Source organism: Rattus norvegicus, chromosome X, assembly GCF_021556685.1.
Source record: "Rattus norvegicus strain SHRSP/BbbUtx chromosome X, alternate assembly SHRSP_T2T, whole genome shotgun sequence".
NCBI lineage: Eukaryota > Metazoa > Chordata > Mammalia > Rodentia > Muridae > Rattus > Rattus norvegicus.
Window position 1 is genome coordinate 97,453,838 of NC_141554.1, and position 22,094 is coordinate 97,475,931.

Consider the following 22,094-nt stretch of genomic DNA (forward strand, 5'->3'; position numbering starts at 1 on the left):
ACTTTTATCATGAAGGGGTGTTGAATTTTGTCAAATGCTTTCTCAGCATCTAATGAAATGATCATGTGGTTCTGTTCTTTCAGTTTGTTTATATAATGGATCACGTTGATGGTTTTCCGTATATTAAACCATCCCTGCATGCCTGGGATGAAGCCTACTTGATCATGGTGGATGATTGTTTTGATGTGCTCTTGAATTCGGTTTGCCAGAATTTTATTGAGTATTTTTGCGTCGATATTCATAAGGGAAATTGGTCTGAAGTTCTCTTTCTTTGTTGTGTCTTTGTGTGGTTTAGGTATAAGAGTAATTGTGGCTTCGTAGAAGGAATTCGGTAGGGCTCCATCTGTTTCAATTTTGTGGAATAGTTTGGATAATATTGGTATGAGGTCTTCTATGAAGGTTTGATAGAATTCTGCACTAAACCCGTCTGGAACTGGGCTCTTTTTGGTTGGGAGACCTTTAATGACTGCTTCTATTTCCTTAGGAGTTATGGGGTTGTTTAACTGGTTTATCTGTTCCTGATTTAACTTCGATACCTGGTATCTGTCTAGGAAATTGTCCATTTCCTGAAGATTTTCAAATTTTGTTGAATATAGGTTTTTATAGTAAGATCTGATGATTTTTTGAATTTCCTCCGAATCTGTAGTTATGTCTCCCTTTTCATTTCTGATTTTGTTAATTTGGACACACTCTCTGTGTCCTCTCGTTAGTCTGGCTAAGGGTTTATCTATCTTGTTGATTTTCTCAAAGAATCAACTTTTGGTTCTGTTGATGCTTTCTATGGTCCTTTTTGTTTCTACTTGGTTGATTTCAGCTCTGAGTTTGATTATTTCCTGCCTTCTACTCCTCCTGGGTGTATTTGCTTCTTTTTGTTCTAGAGCTTTTAGGTGTGCTGTCAAGCTGCTGACATATGCTCTTTCCTGTTTCTTTCTGCAGGCACTCAGCGCTATGAGTTTTCCTCTTAGCACAGCTTTCATTGTGTCCCATAAGTTTGAGTATGTTGTATCTTCATTTTCATTAAATTCTAAAAAGTTTTTAATTTCTTTCTTTATTTCTTCCTTGACCAGGTTATCATTGAGTAGAACATTGTTCAATTTCCACGTATATGTGGGCATTCTTCCCTTATTGTTATTGAAGACCTGTTTTAGGCCGTGGTGGTCCGATAGCACGCATGGGATTATTTCTATCTTTCTGTACCTGTTGAGGCCCGTTTTTTGACCAATTATATGGTCAATTTTGGAGAAAGTACCATGAGGAGCTGAGAAGAAGGTATATCCTTTTGCTTTAGGATAGAATGTTCTATAAATATCCGTTAAGTCCATTTGGCTCATGACTTCTCTTAGTCTGTCTACATCACTGTTTAATTTCTGTTTCAATGATCTGTCCATTGATGAGAGTGGGGTGTTGAAATCTCCCACTATTATTGTGTGAGGTGCAATGTGTGTTTTGAGCTTTAGTAAGGTTTCTTTTACGTATGTAGGTGCCCTTGTATTTGGGGCATAGATATTTAGGATTGAGAGTTCATCTTGGTTGATTTTTCCTTTGATGAATATGAAGTGTCCTTCCTTATCTTTTTTGATGACTTTTAGTTGGAGATTGATTTTATTTGATATTAGAATGGCTACTCCAGCTTGCTTCTTCTGACCATTTGCTTGGAAAGTTGTTTTCCAGCCTTTCACTCTGAGGTAGTGTCTGTCTTTGTCTCTGAGGTGTGTTTCCTGTAGGCAGCAGAAAGCAGGGTACTCGTTTCGTATCCAGTTTGTTAATCTATGTCTTTTTATTGGGGAGTTGAGGCCATTGATATTGAGAGATATTAAGGAATAGTGATTATTGCTTCCCGTTATATTCATATTTGGATGTGAGGTTATGTTTGTGTGCTTTCATTCTCTTTGTTTTGTTGCCAAGACGATTAGTTTCTTGCTTCTTCTTGGGTATAGCTTGCCTCCTTATGTTGGGCTTTACCATTTATTATCCTTTGTAGTGCTGGATTTGTAGAAAGATATTGTGTAAATTTGGTTTTGTCATGGAATATCTTGGTTTCTCCATCAATGTTAATTGAGAGTTTTGCTGGATACAGTAACCTGGGCTGGCATTTGTGTTCTCTTAGGGTCTGTATGACATCAGTCCAGGATCTTCTGGCCTTCATAGTTTCTGGCGAGAAGTCTGGTGTGATTCTGATAGGTTTCCCTTTATATGTTACTTGACCTTTTTCCCTTACTGCTTTTAATATTCTTTCTTTATTTTGTGCGTTTGGTGTTTTGACAATTATGTGACGGGAGGTGTTTCTTTTCTGGTCCAATCTATTTGGAGTTCTGTAGGCTTCTTGTATGTCTATGGGTATCTCTTTTTTTAGGTTAGGGAAGTTTTCTTCTATGATTTTGTTGAAGATATTTACTGGTCCTTTGAGCTGGGAGTCTTCACTCTCTTCTATACCTATTATCCTTAGGTTTGATCTTCTCATTGAGCCCTGGATTTCCTGTATGTTTTGGACCAGTAGCTTTTTCTGCTTTACATTATCTTTGACAGTTGAGTCAATGATTTCTATGGAATCTTCTGCTCCTGAGATTCTCTCTTCCATCTCTTGTATTCTGTTGGTGAAGCTTGTATCTACAGCTCCTTGTCTCTTCTTTTGGTTTTCTATATCCAGGGTTGTTTCCATGTGTTCTTTCTTGATTGCTTCTATTTCCATTTTTAATTCCTTCAAATGTTTGATTGTGTTTTCCTGGAATTCTTTCAGGGATTTTTGCGATTCCTCTCTGTAGGCTTTTACTTGTTTATTAATGTTTTCCTGTGCTTCCCTAAGTGTGTTCATGTCTTTCTTGAAGTCCTCCAGCATCATGATCAAATATGATTTTGAAACTAGATCTTGCTTTTCTGGTGTGTTTGGATATTCCATGTTGATTTGGTGGGAGAATTGGGCTCCGATGATGGCATGTAGTCTTGGTTTCTGTTGCTTGGGTTCCTGCGCTTGCCTCTCGCCATCAGATTATCTCTAGTGTTACTTTGTTCTGCTATTTCTGACAGTGGCTAGACTGTCCTATAAGCCTGTGTGTCAGGAGTGCTGTAGACCTGTTTTCCTCTCTTTCAGTCAGTTATGGGGACAGAGTGTTCTGCTTTCGGGCGTGTAGTTTTTCCTCTCTACAGGTCTTCAGCTGTTCCTGTGGGCCTGTGTCTTGAGTTCACCAGGCAGCTTTCTTGCAGCAGAAAATTTGGTCTTACCTGTGGTCCCGAGGCTCAGGTTTGCTCGTGGGGTGCTGTCCAGGGGCTCTCTGCAGCGGCAGCTACCAGGAAGACCTGTGCCGCCCCTTCCGGGAGCTTCAGTGCACCAGGGTTCCAGATGGTCTTTGGCTTTTTCCTCTGGCTTCCGAGATGTGTGTGCAGGGAGCAGTCTCTTCTGGTTTCCCAGGCTTGTCTGCCTCTCTGAAGGTTTAGCTCTCCCTCCCACGGGATTTGGGTGCAGAGAACTGTTTATCCGGTCTGTTTCCTTCAGGGTCCGGCGGTGTCTCTGGCAGGGGTCCTGCCGCTCCCCCACGGGAGCCCAGAGGCCTTATACAGTTTCCTCTTGGGCCAGGGATGTGGGCAGGGGTGAGCAGTGTTGGTGGTCTCTTCCGCTCTGCAGCCTCAGGAGTGCCCACCTGACCAGGCGGTTGGGTCTCTCTCTCACCGGTTCTGGGAGCAGAGAGCTGCTGCGGGCCGGGATCCGCGGGTGTGGGACTTCCGGTAAACACAGAACGTGCCTGGTCCTAGAGAAATTCTGCTTCCGTGTGTCCCAGGCTCACCAGGCAGCTTTCTTGCAGCAGATAATTTGGTCTTACCTGTGGTCCCGAGGCTCAGGTTCGCTCGTGGGGTGCTGTCCCAGGGGCTCTCTGCATCGGCAGTAACCAGGAAGACCTGTGCCGCCCCTTCCGGGAGCTTCATTGCACCAGGGTTCCAGATGGTCTTTGGCTTTTTCCTCTGGCGTCCGAGATGTGTGTGCAGGGAGCAGTCTCTTCTGGTTTCCCAGGCTTGTCCGCCTCTCTGAAGGTTTAGCTCTCCCTCCCACGGGATTTGGGTGCAGAGAACTGTTTATCCGGTCTGTTTCCTTCAGGGTCCGGCGGTCGGTCTGACTTATTCTTAAAAGATTCTCCTTGATGTTTAAATAAAATTCTCAGCTGCTGTTGAATAAGTGTTTCTGAAGAAAATCCTACAATTTATAAGCCCCACAATGCCAAAATTGTTTGGTTGTGGTGGCACTGAGAAATAGTTGAGACACCAGTACTGTATATATCACAAGAAATTAGATCCAGGCCATATCCAGGCATTTGAGTGATGAATTCTAGCAATTCTACAACCAGAGAACTGCAGTAGCTTGAAGGTAATGATTGAAGACAGAGTTTGACATGATTTCAGTTCAGGAATATTGTCTTCCCTTTTGATTTATTGTTTTAAAGAAGGTAATCTTTTCAGACCTACATCTATAAGCTTGTACAAAACATGGAAAACATCTCACTTTGTCTCATTCTAAAACATCAGTTTTTCTAATTGGGTATAAATTTATACATTTAAAAAATTTCTCCTGTCGTTCAATTCAGTTTAAATATTTCCTAGAGAATTTGGGCCATTTTATCTATTCATTCAAGATGTATACACAGTGATAAAGGCACCTCTTAGTTTGTATTATACAGACACATTTTTACTTCCCTTTGTAGGAAGGAATCTACAAGCACCCACTTTGTTTTTCTCCTGTCATTTATTTTTTATTCACTTGACTTCTCAATCACAGACCCACTCCTTTCTCTCCTCACAATTCAACCCTTACAAAGCACTCTCCACCTTGCACCCTCCCCTTCTCCTCAGATAATGGGGAGCGCACTCTTGGATAGCACCTCATCCTGGGACTTCTAGTTCATCAGGACTGGGTATATCCTCTTCCACTGAGGTAGAACCAAGCAGTCCATGTATGTGGAAGGGGATACAATTGCAGAGATCATAGACCTAGACAACACCCACTTCATTTTTAGGGTTCCCACATGAAGATCAAGCTGCACATTTGCTAAAAATATGTAGGTGGTGTATGTCAAGCCCCTGCATACTCCCTGGTCATTTGAACTTATAAGTAGATATTAACCATAAAGTACAGGATAACCATGTTACAATCCACAGACCCAAAGAAACTAGATAATAAGGAAGTACTAAGGGAGGATCTGTGAATCTCACTCAGAAGGGAAAACTAAATAGTCATTGGAGGTAGATGAAGAGAGGGAACTGGGTTGGAGAGGGAGTGAGGAAGGGTAGGGGAATTGCAAACAAGATTGTGGGAGGGAAAACAGGAGAGGACTGTAGTGAGAATGGAAGTCCTTGAGGGGCATGTCTGGGACTAACTAGAAGCAGATAGGGGAGGATACAGGGAGTCTATTGGGGTGATCCTAGCTGAAATTCCTACCACAGAGGGATATAGAGATTGAAGTGGCCACTTACTATTTAGTCAGGACTTCCAGAGGAGGTAGGGGGATATCAATCTACCCAGAAAACCACTAACCCCAAATTAGCCTATATATTCACAATATATATAGGAATAAAGGTGGCACAGAGGCAGACGGAACAGCCAAACAATGACTGCCATAACTTCAGATTTATCCCATATAAGAGAACCAAGCCCAGACATTATTAATTATACTCTGCTATGCTTGCAGACAGGAAACTACCATAACTGTCCTGAGAATCTTCATCCATCAGCTGATGGAGGAAGATGCAGAAAGCCACAGCCAAATATCTGACAGAGTTCTAGGAATCTTGTGGAAGAGTGTAGGTTAAAATAGTAGAAGCTGGAGGGCTTAAAGACACCATAATCACCCATTGTTAAAGGTTTGTTTTACTTTGAGTTAATCTTCAATATAGATGTCACAAACAACTAAATCAGGAAGAATCAAATATTTGGGTTTGTGGGTTTTCTGTCTGCTGTGGACAAAAAGCACATAAGTACAAAAATATTATTAAAATACTAGAAATACTATAAAATACTAGAAATATAATATTATATGTAACTATGTATTATATGTAATAAAATATGGAAATAATACAAAAGTACTACAAAAGCTCTATAAATATCAGAGCAAGAAGTGTTAGATTAAACTTGAAATATGTACTGCCTTTATTTTCTCTTTGTGTATACCCTTCTGGCTAAATATGAGATGGAAGGGAGATAATATGGTAATCCACAATCTCCTCGGGTTGCTGGCTATATGAATAGACCAGTTAACACACTAAATTCCATCTTTTTGCTTTTATGACCGGGAACATGGGCCACTTACAACAACACGCACTACATGTAAAGACAGTTGGACTTTCAGATATAATTGCCTATCAAATCCCATTCTAGTGACCTACCTATTACAATTTAGAAAGATTACTTTTATTGACAAAATGTAGGGACCGTCTTTTTCTTTTCCTTTTTCTTTTTCTTTTTCTTTTTCTTTTTTTTTTTTTTTTTAGGTTAGATGTGTTATTTTGAAAGGCTTTCTTCTCTGTGTTTTCAAATGACAGCAATTGAATCAGTAATCTTTCTTACATGTTGCAGAATGAAATTTTACCCAGATGTAAGGTAGAGAGCTCAAGTTGTAAAGAGTGTAAATTGCCCATGTACTTTCCCTTAGGTGAATTGTATTATATGGCTGAGCCATGTATTAACAGGTTATGCTATTTAGAGATTTTTATAAGGCCAAAAGACATCATAATAAATGAGCAGAAATTCATATACAGAGTAGTGAATATACAATATAGAAATTAACAATGCCTATTCTTTTCAAAGGGAGACTAATCCAGAGGAATTTATTTTACTTTGTCAACTAAAGCATTGAAAGCTTACTGATAAAATTTAAAATGCCTGCAAAGATTTCAGGGTGTTCAATTACATTTAATCAAAAATCAGGCACTTGATTCTTTTTCCAATGATAAAAAATGAAGCATAAAGTTAAATATAAATTTTGTGATTAGAATATGGAATATTGCTTTTGGTTGCTGCCCTCACGGTGAGCTGAAATGGAGTCGCCAAGGAGCGACTTCAGGCCCGAGACCAGAGGAAAGGCCAACATTTCTGGTCCAAGTGACCTGCCAGGTGGACTCAGGACACACAAAGGCAAAATTCCTCTCAGACCGGACACTTCAGGTTTCTACCTAGAGCCCGAACCTTGCTGATCCAGGACCATAGCTCTCTCCTCCCAAACTCCATGTGAGAGAGAATTCATTGCCCAGACAAGTGGACACTCTTGAGAATGCAGTGCAAGAGAGACTGCCAATACTGCCCACTCTTGTCAACATCCCTGACCCAAAAAGAAACTGTATAGGGCCTCTGGGTAAAGAAGATAGGGGCACTCAAGCTGCAGGACCGCTGCAGTCCAGACCGCACCCGGATCTGAAGGGACCCGGTCAAAGAGCTCCGTGCACCAAAATCCAGTGGGAGGGAGAGCTAGACCTTCAAAGGGGCAGACACACCTAGGAACCTAAAGAAGACTATTCTATGCCAACATTTGAGACTCTGGAAGAAAACACTTAGTGCTATCTGAGTCCCCATGCACAGGGACCCCAGAGAAGGAGTCGCAGGCCCTCCTGATTGCTGCCCATAAGGAGAACTGAAATGCAGCCCCTGAGTAGTGACTTCAGGCCTGAGACCAGAGGAAAGACAAACTTTTCTGTTGCAAGTGACCTGCCTGGTAGATTCTGGACACACCCACAGGAACAGCTGAAGAACAGTAGACAGGAACAACTACACGACTGAAGCAGAACACTCTGTCCCCATAACTGGCTGAAAGAAAACAGGAAAACAGGTCTACAGCACTCCTGACACAGGCCTATTGGGCGGTCTAGCCACTGTCAGAAATAGCAGAACAAGGTAATACCATAGACAACCTGATGGCAAGAGGCAACCACAGGAACCGAAGCAACAGAAAACAAGACTGCATGGCATCACCAGAGCCCAATTCTCCCACCAAAGCAAACACTGAATATCCAAACAAACCAGAAAAGCAAGATCTAGATTTTAAACCACAATTGATCATGATGATGGAGGACTTCAAGAAAACAAAATAACTCCCTTAGAGAAATGCAGGAAAGCACACACACACACACACACACACACACACACACACACACACACACACACTGAGAGAGAGAGAGAGAGAGAGAGAGAGAGGGAGAGAGAGAGAGAGAGAGAGAGAGAGAGAGAGAGAGAACAAGCAGAAAACTATAGAGAGGAAACACCAAAATTCCTGATGGCTGAAAGAATTACAGGAAAATACAAACAGGTTAAGGAATTAAAATTAGAATTAGAAGCAATAAAGAAAGCACAGAGGGAGACAACCCAAGATATAGAAAACCAAAGGAAGACACAAGGAGCTGTAGATACAAGCATCACCAACAGAATACAAGAGATATAAAAAAGAATCTCGGGAGCAGAAGATTCAATAGAAATCATCGACACAACTGTCAAAGATAATGTAAAACGGTAAAACCTACTGCCCCAAAACATACAGGAAATCCAGGACACAATGAGAAGATCAAAACTAAGGATAATAGGTATAGAAGAAAGTGAAGACTCCCAGCTCAAAGGACCAGTAAAACAAAATCATAGAAGAAAATTTCCCTAACCTAAAGAAAGAGATGTCCATAAACATACAGGAAGCCTACAGACCTCGAAATCCATTGGACCAGAAAAGAAACACCTCCCGTCACATAATAGTCAAAACACCAAATGCACAAAACATAGAAAGAAATTTAAAAGCAGTAAGGGAAAAGGGTCAAGTAACATAAAAAGGCAGATGTATCACAATTACTCTAGACTTCTCATCAGAGAATATGAAAACCAGAAGATCCTGAACAAATGTCATACAGACCCTAAGAGAACACAAATGCCTGCCCAGGTTACTGTATCCAGCAAAACTCTCAATTAACATAGAGGGAGAAACCAATATATTCCATGACAAAAGCAAATTTACAAAATATTTTTCTACAAATTCAGCCCTACAAACGATAATAAATGTTAAGCTCAACAAAAAGAGGCAAGCTAGCTCACTGCTCCCAAACCCTGTGGGAGAGAGAGCTCAACGCCCTGATAGGTCGGCACTCCTGAGACTGCAGAGCGGAAGAGACCGCCAATACTACCCACCTCTGCCCACATCCCTGGCTCAAGAGGAAACTGTATATGGCCTCTGGCTTCCCGTAGATAAGGGCACAGGAGCACCAGGTCCACTGCATCTGAGATACCACCAGAACCTGAAGGGAACGACCGGATAAACAGTTCTCTGCACCCAAATCCCGTGGGAGGGAGAGCTAAACCTTCAGAGAGGCAGACACTCCTGGGAAAACAAAAGAGACTACACTCTGCCCACATCTCTGACTCCAGAGGAAAACACAAAACGCCATTTGGGACTCTGGTGCACGGGGGGCTCCCGGGAAGGGCGGCACAGATCATTCTGGTTGCTGCCCCCACGGAGAGCTCATAAGCAACACCCCACAAGCAAACTTGAGCCTGGGGACCGCAGGTCCAACTTTTCTGCTCCAAGAGACCTGCCTGGTGAACTCAGGGCACAGGCCCACAGGAACAGCTGAAGACATGTAGATAGGAAAACTACATGCCCGAAAGCAGAACACTCTGTTCCCATAACTGGCTGAAAGAAAACAGGAAAACAGGTCTACAGCACTCCTGACACACAGGCTTATAGGACAGTCTAGCCACTGTCAGAAATAGCAGAACAAAGTAACACTAGAGATAATCTGATGGCAAGAGGCAAGCGCAGGAACCCAAGAAACAGAAACCAAGACTACATGACATCATCGGAGCCCAATTCTCCCAACAAAGCAAACACAGAATATCCAAACACACCAGAAAAGCAAGATCTAGATTCAAAATCATATTTGATCATGATGCTGGAGGACTTCAAGAAAGACATGAAGAACTCCCTTAGAGAAATGCAGGAAAACATAAATAAACAAGTAGAAGCCTACAGAGAGGGATCACAAAAATCCCTGAAAGAATTCCAGGAAAATACAATCAAACAGTTGAGGGAATTAAAAATGGAAATCGAAGCAATCAAGAAAACACATGGAACAATCCTGGATATAGAAAACCAAAGGAAGAGACAAGGAGCTGTAGATACAAGCATCACCAACATAATACAAGAGACAGAAGAGAGAATCTCAGGAGCAGAAGAGTCCATAGAAATCATCGACACAACTGTCAAAGATAATGTAATGCGGAAAAAACTACTGGTCCAAAACATACAGGAAATCCAGGACTCAATGAGAAGATCAAACCTAAGGATAATAGGTATAGAAGAGAGTGAAGACTCCCAGCTCAAAGGACCAGTAAATATCTTCAACAAAATCATAGAAGAAAACTTCCCTAACCTAAAGAAAGTGATACCCATAAGCATCCAAGAAGCCTACAGAATCCCAAATAGATTGGACGAGAAATGAAACACCTCCCATCACATAATAGTCAAAACACCAAATGCACAAAATAAAGAATATTAAAAGCGGTAAGGGAAAAAGGTCAAGTAACATATAAATGCAGACCTATCAGAATCACACCAGACTCTTCGCCAGAGACTATGAAATGCAGAAGATCCTGGACAGATGTCATACAGACCCTAAGAGAACACATATGCCAGCCCAGGTTACTGTATCCTGCAAAACTCTCAATTAACATAGATGGAGAAACCAAGATATTCCATGAGAAAACCAAATTTACACAATATCATTCTACAAATCCAGCACTACAAAGGATAATAAATGGTAAAGCCCAAAATAAGGAGGCAAGCTACACCCTAGAAAAAGCAAGAAACTAATCGTCTTGGCAACAAAATAAAGAGAAGAAAGGCACACAAACAGAACCTCACATCCAAATATAAATATAACAGAAAGCAATAATCACTATTCCTTAATATCTCTCAACATCAATGGTCTCAAATCCCCAATAAAAAGACATAGATTAACAAACTTTATACACAATGAGGACCCTGCATTCTGCCGACTACAGGAAACACATCTCAGAGACAAAGACAGACACTAGCTCAGAGTGAAAGGCTGGAAAACAACTTTCCAAGCAAGTGGTCTAAAGAAGCAAGCTGGAGTAGCCATTCTAATATCAACACCCATTCAGAGCCTGCCCCACATGTGGCCCATACATATACAGCCATCCAATTAGACAAGATGGATGAAGCAAAGAAGTGCAGGTCGACAGGTGCCGGATGTAGATCTCTCCTGAGAGACACAGCCAGAATACAGCAAATACAGAGGCGAATACCAGCAGCAAACCACTGAACTGAGAATAGGACCCCTGTTGAAGGAACCAGAGAAAGAAATGGAAGAGCTTGAAGGGGTTCGAGACCCCATATGAACAACAATGCCAAGCAACCAGAGCTTCCGGGGACTAAGCCACTACCTAATGACTATACATGGACTGACCCTGGGCTCCAACCTCATAGGTAACAATGAATAGCCTAGTAAGATCACCAGTGGAAGGGGAAGCCCTTGGTCCTGCTAAGACTGAACCCCCAGTGAACGTGATTGTTGGTGGGAGGGTGGCTATGGGGGGAGGATGGGGAGGGGATCACCCATAAAGAAGGGGAGGGGTAGGGGTTAGGGGTATGTTGGCCCGGAGACCGGGAAAAGGAATAACACTCAAAATGTAAATAAGAAATACTTAAGTTAATAAAAAAAAAAAGAGGCAAGCTGCACCCTATGAAAAGCAAGAAACTAAGCATTTTGCAACAAAACAAAGACAAGCACACAATCATAATCTCACCTCCAAATACAAATTTAACAGGAAGCAACAATCACTATTCCTTAATATCTCTCAACATCAATGGACTCAATATCCCAATAAAAAGACACAGATTAATAAATTGGACATGTATTGAGAACACAACATCTGCTGCCTACAGGAAACACACCTCACAGACAAAGACAGTCACTACCTGAGAGTAAGGGCTGGAAAATAATTTTCCAAGCAAATGGTCTGCAGAAGCATAATGGAAGAGCTATTCTAATATAGAATAAAATCAATTTTCAACCAAAAGTCTTCAAGAAAGTTAATGAAGGACACTTCATATTCATCCAAGGAAAATTCCACCAAGATGAACTCTCAAACCTAAATATCTATGCTCCAAATATAAGGGCACCTACATCCATAAAAGAAACCTTACTAAAGCTCAAAGCACACCTTGCACCTCACACAATAATAGTAGGAGATTTCAACACCCCACTCCCATCAATGGACAGATCATGGAAACAGAAATTAAACAGAGAGATAGACAGATTAAGAGAAATCATGAACCAAATGGACTTAACAGATATTTATAGAACATTCTATCCTAAAACAGAAGGATATACCTTCTTCTGACCTTCTCATGGTATTTTCTCCAAAATTGACCATATAATTGGTCATAAAACAGGCTTCAACAGATACAAAGAGAGAAATAATCTGATGTGTCCTATCAGACCACCACAGGCTAAAGCTGGTCTTCAATAACTATGAGGAAAGAATGCCCACATATACATGGCAGTTGAACAATTCTCGACTCAAGGATAACCTGGTCAAAGAAGAAATAAAGAAAGAAATTAAAGACTTCTTAGATTTAATGAAAATGAAGGTACAAGTTACCCAAACTTATGGGACACAATGAAAGCTCTGCTAAGAGTAAAACTCATAGCTCTGAGTGCCTCCAGAAAGAAACAGGAGAGAGCATATTCAGCAGCTTGACAGCACACCTAGAAGCTCTAGAACAAAAAGAAGCAAATACACCCAGGAGGAGTAGAATGCAGGAAATAATTAAACTCATAGCTGAAATCAAATAAATAGAAACAAATTGGACTATACAAAGAATCAACAAAACCAAAAGCTGGTTCATTAAGAAAATCAACAAGATAGAGAAACCCTTAGCCAGACTATACAGTGCACACAGAGATTGTGTCCAAATTAACCAAATCAGAATGAAAAGGGAGTTATAAGAACAGAATCAGAGAAAATGCAAAAAATCATCATATCCTTCTACAAAAGTCAATATTCAATAAAAATTGAAAATCCCGAGCAAATGGACAATTTCCTAGACATACATACACCAGGTACCAAAGTTAATTCAGTACCAGATAAACCATTTAAACATCCCCATAACTCCTAATGAAATAGAAACAGTCATTAGAAGTCTCCCAACCAAAAAGAGCCCAGGTTCAGATGGGATCAGTTCAGAATTCTGTCAGACTTCATAGAAGACCTCATACCAATGCTATCCAAACTATTCCACAAAATTGAAACAGATGGAGCGATACCAAATTCTTTCTATGAAGCCACAATTACTCTTATACCTAAACCACACAAAGACCCAACAAAGAAAGAGGATTTCATACCAATTGCGCTAATGAATATTGATGCAGAAATACTCGATAAAATACTTGCAAATGGAATCCAAGAGCACATCAAAACAATCATCCACCATGATCAAGTTGGTTTAATCCCAGGGATGCAGGGATGATTTAATATATGGAAAATGACCAACATAATCCCCCATATAAACAAACTGAAAGAACAAAACGACATGATCATTTCATTAGATGCTGAGAAAGCATTTAACAGAATTCAACACCCTGTTTTGATAAAAATCCTGGAATAAACAGGAATTTAAGACCCATACCTAAACATAGTAAAACCATATGCAGCTAAACAGTAGCTAACATTAAACCAAATGAAGAGAAACTTGAAGCAATCCCACTAAAATCAGGGACTAGACAAGCCTGCCCACTTTCTACCTACTTATTCAATATAGTTCTCGAAGCCTAGCAAGAGCAATCAGACAACAAAAGGAGATCAAAGGGATACTGTTTGGAAAGGAAGAAATCAAAATATCACAATTTACAGATGATATGATAGTATATTTAAGTGATCCCTAGAGTTCAACCTGAGAACTACAAAACCTAATAAACACCTTCAGCAATGTGGCTTGGGTATAAAATTAAGTCAAATAAATCAATAGCATTCCTCTACACAAAAGATAAACAATCTGAGAAAGAAATTAAGGAAACGACACCATTCATAAGAATTCCAAAGAATATAAAATACCTTGGTGTGACTTTAACCATGAAAGTGAAAGATCTGTATGGTAAGAACTTCAAGTCTCTGAAGAAACAAATCGAAGATCTCAGAAGGTGGAAAGATCTCACATGCTCATGAATTGGCAGGAAAAATATAGAAAAAATGGCCAATTTAACAAAAATGATTTGCACATTCAATGCAATCCCCATCAAAATTCCACTCAAATTATTCAGAGTGTTAGACAGAACAATTTTTAAATTCATCTGGAATAACAAAAAACTATCCTAACAAAAAACTATATCGATAACTATCCTCAACAATAAATGGACTTCCGGGGGAATGACTATCCTTGAACTCAATCAAGCAGTATTACAGATCAATAGTGATAAAAACTGTATGGTATTGGTACAGAGACAAGCAGATAGCCCAGTAGAAAAGAAACGAAGACCCAGAAATGAACCCACAAACCTATGGTCACTTGATATTTGACAAATGAGCCAAAACCATCCAATGGAAAAGATAGCACTTTCAACAAATGTTGCTGGTTCAACTGGAGGTCAACATGTAGATGAATGCAGATATATCCATTCTTATCACCCTGTAAAAAGTTTAAGTCCAAGTGGATTAAGGACCTACACATCAAACCAGATATACTCAAACTAATAGAAGAAAAAGTGGGGAAGCATCTCGAACACATGGGCACTGGAGAAAACTTCCTGAACAAAACACCAATGGCTTATGCTCTAAGATCAAGAGTTCACAAATGGGATCTCATAAAATTACAAAGTTTCTGTAAGGCAAAGGACATCTTTTTTAGGAAAAAAATGTCACCCAACAAATTGGGAAAGGGTCTTTACAAATTCTACAACTGATAGAGGGCTCATATCCAAAATATACAAACAGCTCAAGAAGTTAGACTACAGGGAGATGAATAACTCTACTAAAAATGGTGTTCAGTTTTAAAAAAGAATTCACAGCGGAGGAATGTCAAATGGCTGAGAAGCACCTAAATAAATGTTCAACATCTATAGTTATAAGTAAAATGCAAATCAAAACAACCCTGAGATTCCACCTCACACCAGTTAGAATGGCTAAGATCAAAATTCCAGGAACAACAGATGCTGGCCAGGATGTGAAGAAAGAGAAACACTCCTCCATTGTTACTGGGATTGTAGACTGGTACAACCGTTCTGGAAATCAGTCTGGAGGTTCCCCAGAAAATTGGACTTTGAACTACCTGAGGACCCAACTGTACCTCTCTTGGGCACATACCTTAAAGCTGCCCCAACATAAAACAAAGACACATGCTCCACTATGTTCATAGCAGCCTTATTTATAATAGCCAAAAAAGTGGAAAGAACCCAGATGCCCTTCAACAGAGGAATAGATACAGAAATACGGTACATCTACAGAATGGAATACCACTCAGCTATCAAAAACAATGAATTTATGAAATTCATAGGAAAATGGATGGAACTGGGAAATATCATCCTGAGTGCAGTAACCCAAACACACACACACAGACACACATAGACACACACAGACACACACACACACACACACACACACACACACACACATACACACACATACACACACATGGTATGCAATCATTGATACGATACGGGAATATTAGGCCAAATGCTCGAATTACCTTAAATGTATAGAAAACATGAAACTCAAGAAGGATGACCAAAATGCAGATGTTTCACTCCTCTATAAAAGGGGAACAAGAATACCCTAGGTAGGGTCCCTCAAAAGCTGGCTGTAAAGATGTCTGATGGTCGCAGAGTCACTTTTGGCTGTCGTGGATGTGCCTGATTGCTAATATCTACAAGGGCGTGAGCACCTTCTCCCAATATTATGGAAGGAAAGACAGGAAAGAAGCCATCAGATTCCCTCTGACAGCCCATAAATTAATCTCCCATCACCCTCCTCGTCTGAGGCACACAGGAACTGAATGCATCAGTGCAGGAAATCTGGGCTAGTGGTTACCTTTAGACTTGGAGGGCTAAAAGTCTGCTAAGGCCTACCCTTTGGCTGCTTTGCTTGTGTTAAGTCTTTGATATATTTATGGTGTTGGGCTTCTTTTTCATGCAGCCCTATTGTCAGGCCTGTTCACATAAGTGCTACCCTGAGGTTCCCTGTTACCAACATCCTCTTGACAGTAATTGGGGAGGAGTTGGTTGGTTGATGGTTCCAGAAAGTTCTGCTTCCTCATGTTCAAGGAAAGCCATACACGAGCAGCTGAGACACCCTCTGAAGGAGAGGTAGGAGGCCTTTTCTGCCTTGCCTGTGACTGGATTTAGGAAATGGTGACAGAGGCTGGCCAGCCATGAGATGGCTCAGTAACTGGCTCATTCTTGCTGCCAGCTCAGGTCCACATCCCCAGACCTTCGTGAGTGACAGACACCAGTACAGCAATTTACCTGGGACAGAAAGACAAGCTGATTCTGAACCCCTTTGCTTCCAAACAAACCGTTCCCCTCGCTGTCCCGGGTGTAGACTGGAACTGTTAACGGAGGCTCCCAGAATGTTTGCAAGTTCCATGTGAGAGCTATAAGAGGTTCCCGTAGCAACCATTGCATCTACCCTGAGTTTGTCAAGGCACAGAGGGAACACTTAAAGAACCTAGGCCCTACCTGCCTGCACTACTCCCAGACTCCATCTCCTGCTGAGATGGGAAATTAACCTCCAATAATTGTATGGCTTCCCTGCCTTTTTCCTATTTTATTTGAATGTGTCTATCCCCTTCCCCCAACTCAGGAGAAAGTGAGTCAGCCTCCTCAGCTCTACTCTTATCTCACCTCCCAGAACAAGACTCTCTACATATCAGGGGCAATAAAACCACCCCAAATCACCTGGCAGGCAAAAACCACAAAAAGAAAGCCTGCTGTCTTTAAAAGTATTTGCTTCCTTGCCGAGCTCCTCCATCCAGAAAGCCAAAACTATGAACGGAGGTGAGCTAGGATTCTCATTGAATTCTTGGGCAACCTCAGTGATTGTGGGAAGTTCTAGGTGGTGAATATGTAGAGACTGGAGCCTCTCCCTAGGCGTATTCCATGCCTGCTCCTATCTCAAAGTTTATATGAAAAGTGGTCTAGTATCTGAAAGAATGGGACAGAAAAAGAAAACGAAAGAAAGAAAATGGGGAAAAGGGTGCCTGTGTTGAGAGCCTCTCTCCTAGCCTGCAGTCACTGACTCTCAATGTAATTGGAGAATCTAAGAGCAGGGAGAGAGACAGCTGGCTTTTATTCCCAACTCCTCCTATGGGCTCAAGTCCAGACTCCGGTCATAAATCAAAGAACATTGTGTATATTGCTTCTTTGAATCTCAGGCTGGTAGTGTACCTGGGATCCTATGAGGGCATCATCAGAAGATGAACAAGGTGACTGTTGGGGATGCTTTCTGGATGGGGATTGACTTGGCTATGCCTGGCTGCATGTTGTATGTGGAACTGTTTCCTCGTGTTCCCTCGGTTTCTCTCTTTGTACGATGTGCTAGGTTTTGTACCTCAAAGCATACTAGGTCATGTCTCTATACTATAATCCTAAAGGTCCACAGCTACCCTAATCTACCCTATTACCTAAGATCCACAGAGAGTCTGGAACCTTGTTGTGAAAAGGGTCCTTATTTTTATATAATGCTATGAAGAGGATGCAGGTGAGCTCTGATGAATCTTCTAGACTTTGGCACATACTGTTTCTATGACCCGGAGGTCCACAGAACCCTGCTCCCTGGGAAGCATCCATCCTACAGGGTTGATAGTCCAGAACTCACAGCCACTTTCCCTCCCTCCACACTGACTCCTTGACTCCCCTCCTCCACAAGAAGAAAAAAATCCCATTTATGGAGTAGAAGAGCTATGCAGCAATTAGAGTTTTTAATTTGAATTATTTATAGTCAGAATAGACATGAATAGAATGAGAAGCTAGGCCACCTCCTCTTGTCCCCATCCCCCATGATCATGTAAATGTCACAGTTGCTTAACTCCATGCCATCCGCACTTGGACTAACTCACTCAGGGGACTGTTCTCAACTATGTGACCTTGCCATAGTAGGTTTGGAGGAAGGGGGTCATGTGTACCAGGTGTACTAACTAAACCTTCTCTTAGGATCCTATGCTCGCAGAAGCATACCGTCATGTTAACATAAATCATTTATATTTAATACTGGTTCTAATCTAAAATACCACAAAGAATGGTTGGTTCCGTTAGATGTGGGAGAGCATGCTTTTAATTCCCGGCACTTTGAAAACTGAGGCAGGAGCATTGAAGTCCAACATCTGCCTGGACTGTGGAGCAAGTTCAAGGGCAGCCTGAGTCCTGTGGTGAAGTTTCAGGCAAGCCTGGACTACATACAGAGTTCTGGGCTAGCATGAGCTAACATAGTGGGACTCCTTCCTACTAAAAGAAAAAAGAATCGTTTTTTTTTCCCCAGTTGCACGAAACAGAACCCTGTACCTCAACATTACCTGCCTAGCTCCTATCTTGGGTAATTTGTCAACTGGGGACACCCCACATGCTGGACATGGGGTCACCCTTTCCTTCAGGCAGGGTATCTTGGCTTCCGAACCAGTGCTTTCTTTATAAACTGTGAGAAGTTATCCAAGCAGGAGTAGTGGGGTATAATTATCATCCTAGGAGTTCAAGGTCATCCTCTTCTACTAGCAGCACACACACACACACACACATACACACACACACACATACATACACATACACACACATACACACATACACATACACACATACACACACATACACACACATACACATATACACATACACACACACTCAGGACAAGTGAGGGACCTCACGACAAGACGTCATCACTATCTTTCGCCCGTCGTTGCAGGGCCCCTTGCACATGCACCACAGCCCCAGTAAAAGCCACATTCTCCCTTCCCCCACTCTCTTCTTTCTTCCAGAACCCATTTTGTGCCCCCTTCCTCTTTAATAAAAACCCTCCCACGTGAGACCTGTCACACAGTGTCCCATCAGTAGGAAACAGGCTTTCATCACATCTCTGCTCATTGCTGATGAAATCTAAACCCTGCATCTTTTGGGATCAGCATTCTTCAGTATGGGGCAGAGTTTGGGGAAAAGCAACATTTGAAGAAGCCCATATATATACATACATATGTGTGTGTGTGTGTGTGTGTGTGTGTGTGTGTGTGTGTGTGTGTGTGTATATATATATATATATATATATATATATATATATGCAAATATAACTCTATTTTCAGTTTGTACACTACTACATGTATGTATGCTTTTATTGCTGACCTGACCAGTTGGTGTTGAATAACCAATTGGTAACCAATTGGTATCTTCTTTCCATGGAAGATTTTTTCTTCTATTTTCAGCATTCCTTAGTTACCTGTTGTTTTCTGTGTTGTTTTAAAAGGCTTCCTAATGCCTACCTTGTCCATGTTAGCATACATATTTTATTAGGAGCCGTCTTAGTACAAGCTGATACCTTGTAGGTGATCTTCCTGAGATGACATCTTTAGACTAAAATCTAAGACAGAAGTCTGGTAGGAAAGGCCTAAGAGAATATCATTTTAGAAAAGATTCCTATTATTAATACATTTTCCTGTTATTATTAAACATATATGATAACCACTAGGCATTACCCCACCATTTTGAGAAGATCTCTACGGATCTACTAGGATGTACTGTCTTGTAGTAAAGCTATATAGAGAGAATAGATGACTTCTCAGTTCTTCCTCTCTCCTCCCGATCTGATGTCTCAATAATGTTCTTAGGCTCAATGCCTTTTCACCCAATGCGGTTTTATTTTCTGAGTTGTTTTTGATTTCAGTCCACTCTGAAAAGATGATCCTATAAGAATTTCTAAAATTATATGAGTATTTATTAAGTTCCTTTATAGTGGGACTGCTATTAAGTTCTTTTCTGATAGTCAAAACTGCATTGAGAAATCTGACACTCTCCCCATGTGTCAACAGTTAATTGCTTCTAGATAATAAACAGACTGTCTACTACTCAGAGCACATTCAAAGATATTGTAAAACTGTTAAACAAAGGTCATGAAAAGGAAACTAATGGTATAATACAGGTGCTAGAAGATAAATATTGACTGAGTTTGTCTATACAAAACCTCACTAATAACTTAGTTGTGATTTTTAACTTTTTTCCTGATCTTTATTAAATTTGGTATTTCTTATTTATATTTAAAATGTTATTCCCTTTCCCGGTTTCCAGGCCAACATCCCTCTAACCCCTCTCACTCCTCTTCTACATGGCTATTCCAATCCCAATCCTCCCCCCATTTCTGCCCTCCCCCCAAGAATCCCGTTCACTGGGGTTCCTGCATTGGCAGGACCAAGGGCTTCCCATACCACCTGTGCCATTACTAGGCTATTATTGCTACCTATGCAGTTGAGGCCCAGGGTCAGTCCATGTATAGTCTTTGGGTAGTGGCTTAGTCCCTGGAAGCTCTGGTTGGTTGGTCTTGTTGTTCACATGGTGTCTCAAGCCCCTTCAGCGCTTTTAGTTCTTTCTCTGATTTATTACACAGGGGTCCCATTCACATTTCAGTGGTTTGCTACTGGTATTTGCCTATGTATTTGCTGTATTCAGGCTGTCTCTCAGGAGAGATCTACATCCAGTTCCTATCAGGCTGGACATCTTCGCTTCATCCATCTTATCTAGTTTGGTGGCTGTATATCTATGGGCCACATATAGGGCAGGCTCTGAATGGGTGTTCCTTCAGGCTCTGTTCTAAACTTTGCCTCCCTATCCCCTCCCAAGGCTATTCTTGTTCCCCTTTTATTTTTTTTTTATTTTTTTTTATTAACTTGAGTGTTTCTTATTTACATTTCGAGTGTTATTCCCTTTCCCGGTTTCCAGGCAAACATCCCCCTAATCCCTCCCCCTCCCCTTCTTTATGGGTGTTCCCCTCCCCACCCTCCCCCCATTACTGCCCTCCCCCCAACAATCATGTTCACTGGGGGTTCAGTCTTAGCAGGACCAAGGGTTTCCCCTTCCACTGGTGATCTTACTAGAATATTCATTGCTACCTATGAGGTCAGAGTCCAGGGTCAGTCCATGTATAGTCTTTAGGTAGTGGCTTAGTCCCTGGAAGCTCTGGTTGATTGGCATTGTTGTACATAAGGGGTCTCGAGCCCCTTCAAGCTCTTCCAGTTCTTTCTCTGATTCCTTCAACGGGGGTCCTATTCTCAGTTCAGTGGTTTGCTGCTGGCATTCGCCCCTGTATTTGCTGTATTCTGGCTGTGTCTCTCAGGAGCGATATACATCCGGCTCCTGTCCGCCTGCACTTCTTTGCTGCATTCATCTTGTCTAATTGGATGGCTGTATATGTATGGGCCACATGTGGGGCAGGCTCTGAATGGTGTTCCTTCTGTGTCTGTTTTAATCTTTGCCTCTCTATTCCCTGCCAAGGGTATTCTTGTTCCCCTTTTAAAGAAGGAGTGAAGCATTCACATTTTTTTTTTGAGGTTATATTTATTTTTTTTATTAACTTGAGTATTTCTTTTTTTTTTTTTTTTATTAACTTGAGTATTTCTTATATACATTTCGAGTGTTATTCCCTTTCCCGGTTTCCGGGCAAACATCCCCCTCCCCCCTCCCCTTCCTTATGGGTGTTCCCCTCCCAACCCTCCCCCCATTGCCGCCCTCCCCCCATAGACTAGTTCACTGGGGGTTCAGTCTTAGCAGGACCCAGGGCTTCCCCTTCCACTGGTGCTCTTACTAGGATATTCATTGCTACCTATGGGGTCAGAGTCCAGGGTCAGTCCATGTATAGTCTTTAGGTAGTGGCTTAGTCCCTGGAAGCTCTGGTTGCTTGGCATTGTTGTACTTTTGGGGTCTCGAGCCCCTTCAAGCTCTTCCAGTTCTTTCTCTGATTCCTTCAATAGGGGACCTATTCTCAGTTCAGTGGTTTGCTGCTGGCATTCGCCTCTATATTTGCTGTATTCTGGCTGTGTCTCTCAGGAGCGATCTACATCCGGCTCCTGTCGGTCTGCACTTCTTTGCTTCATCCATCT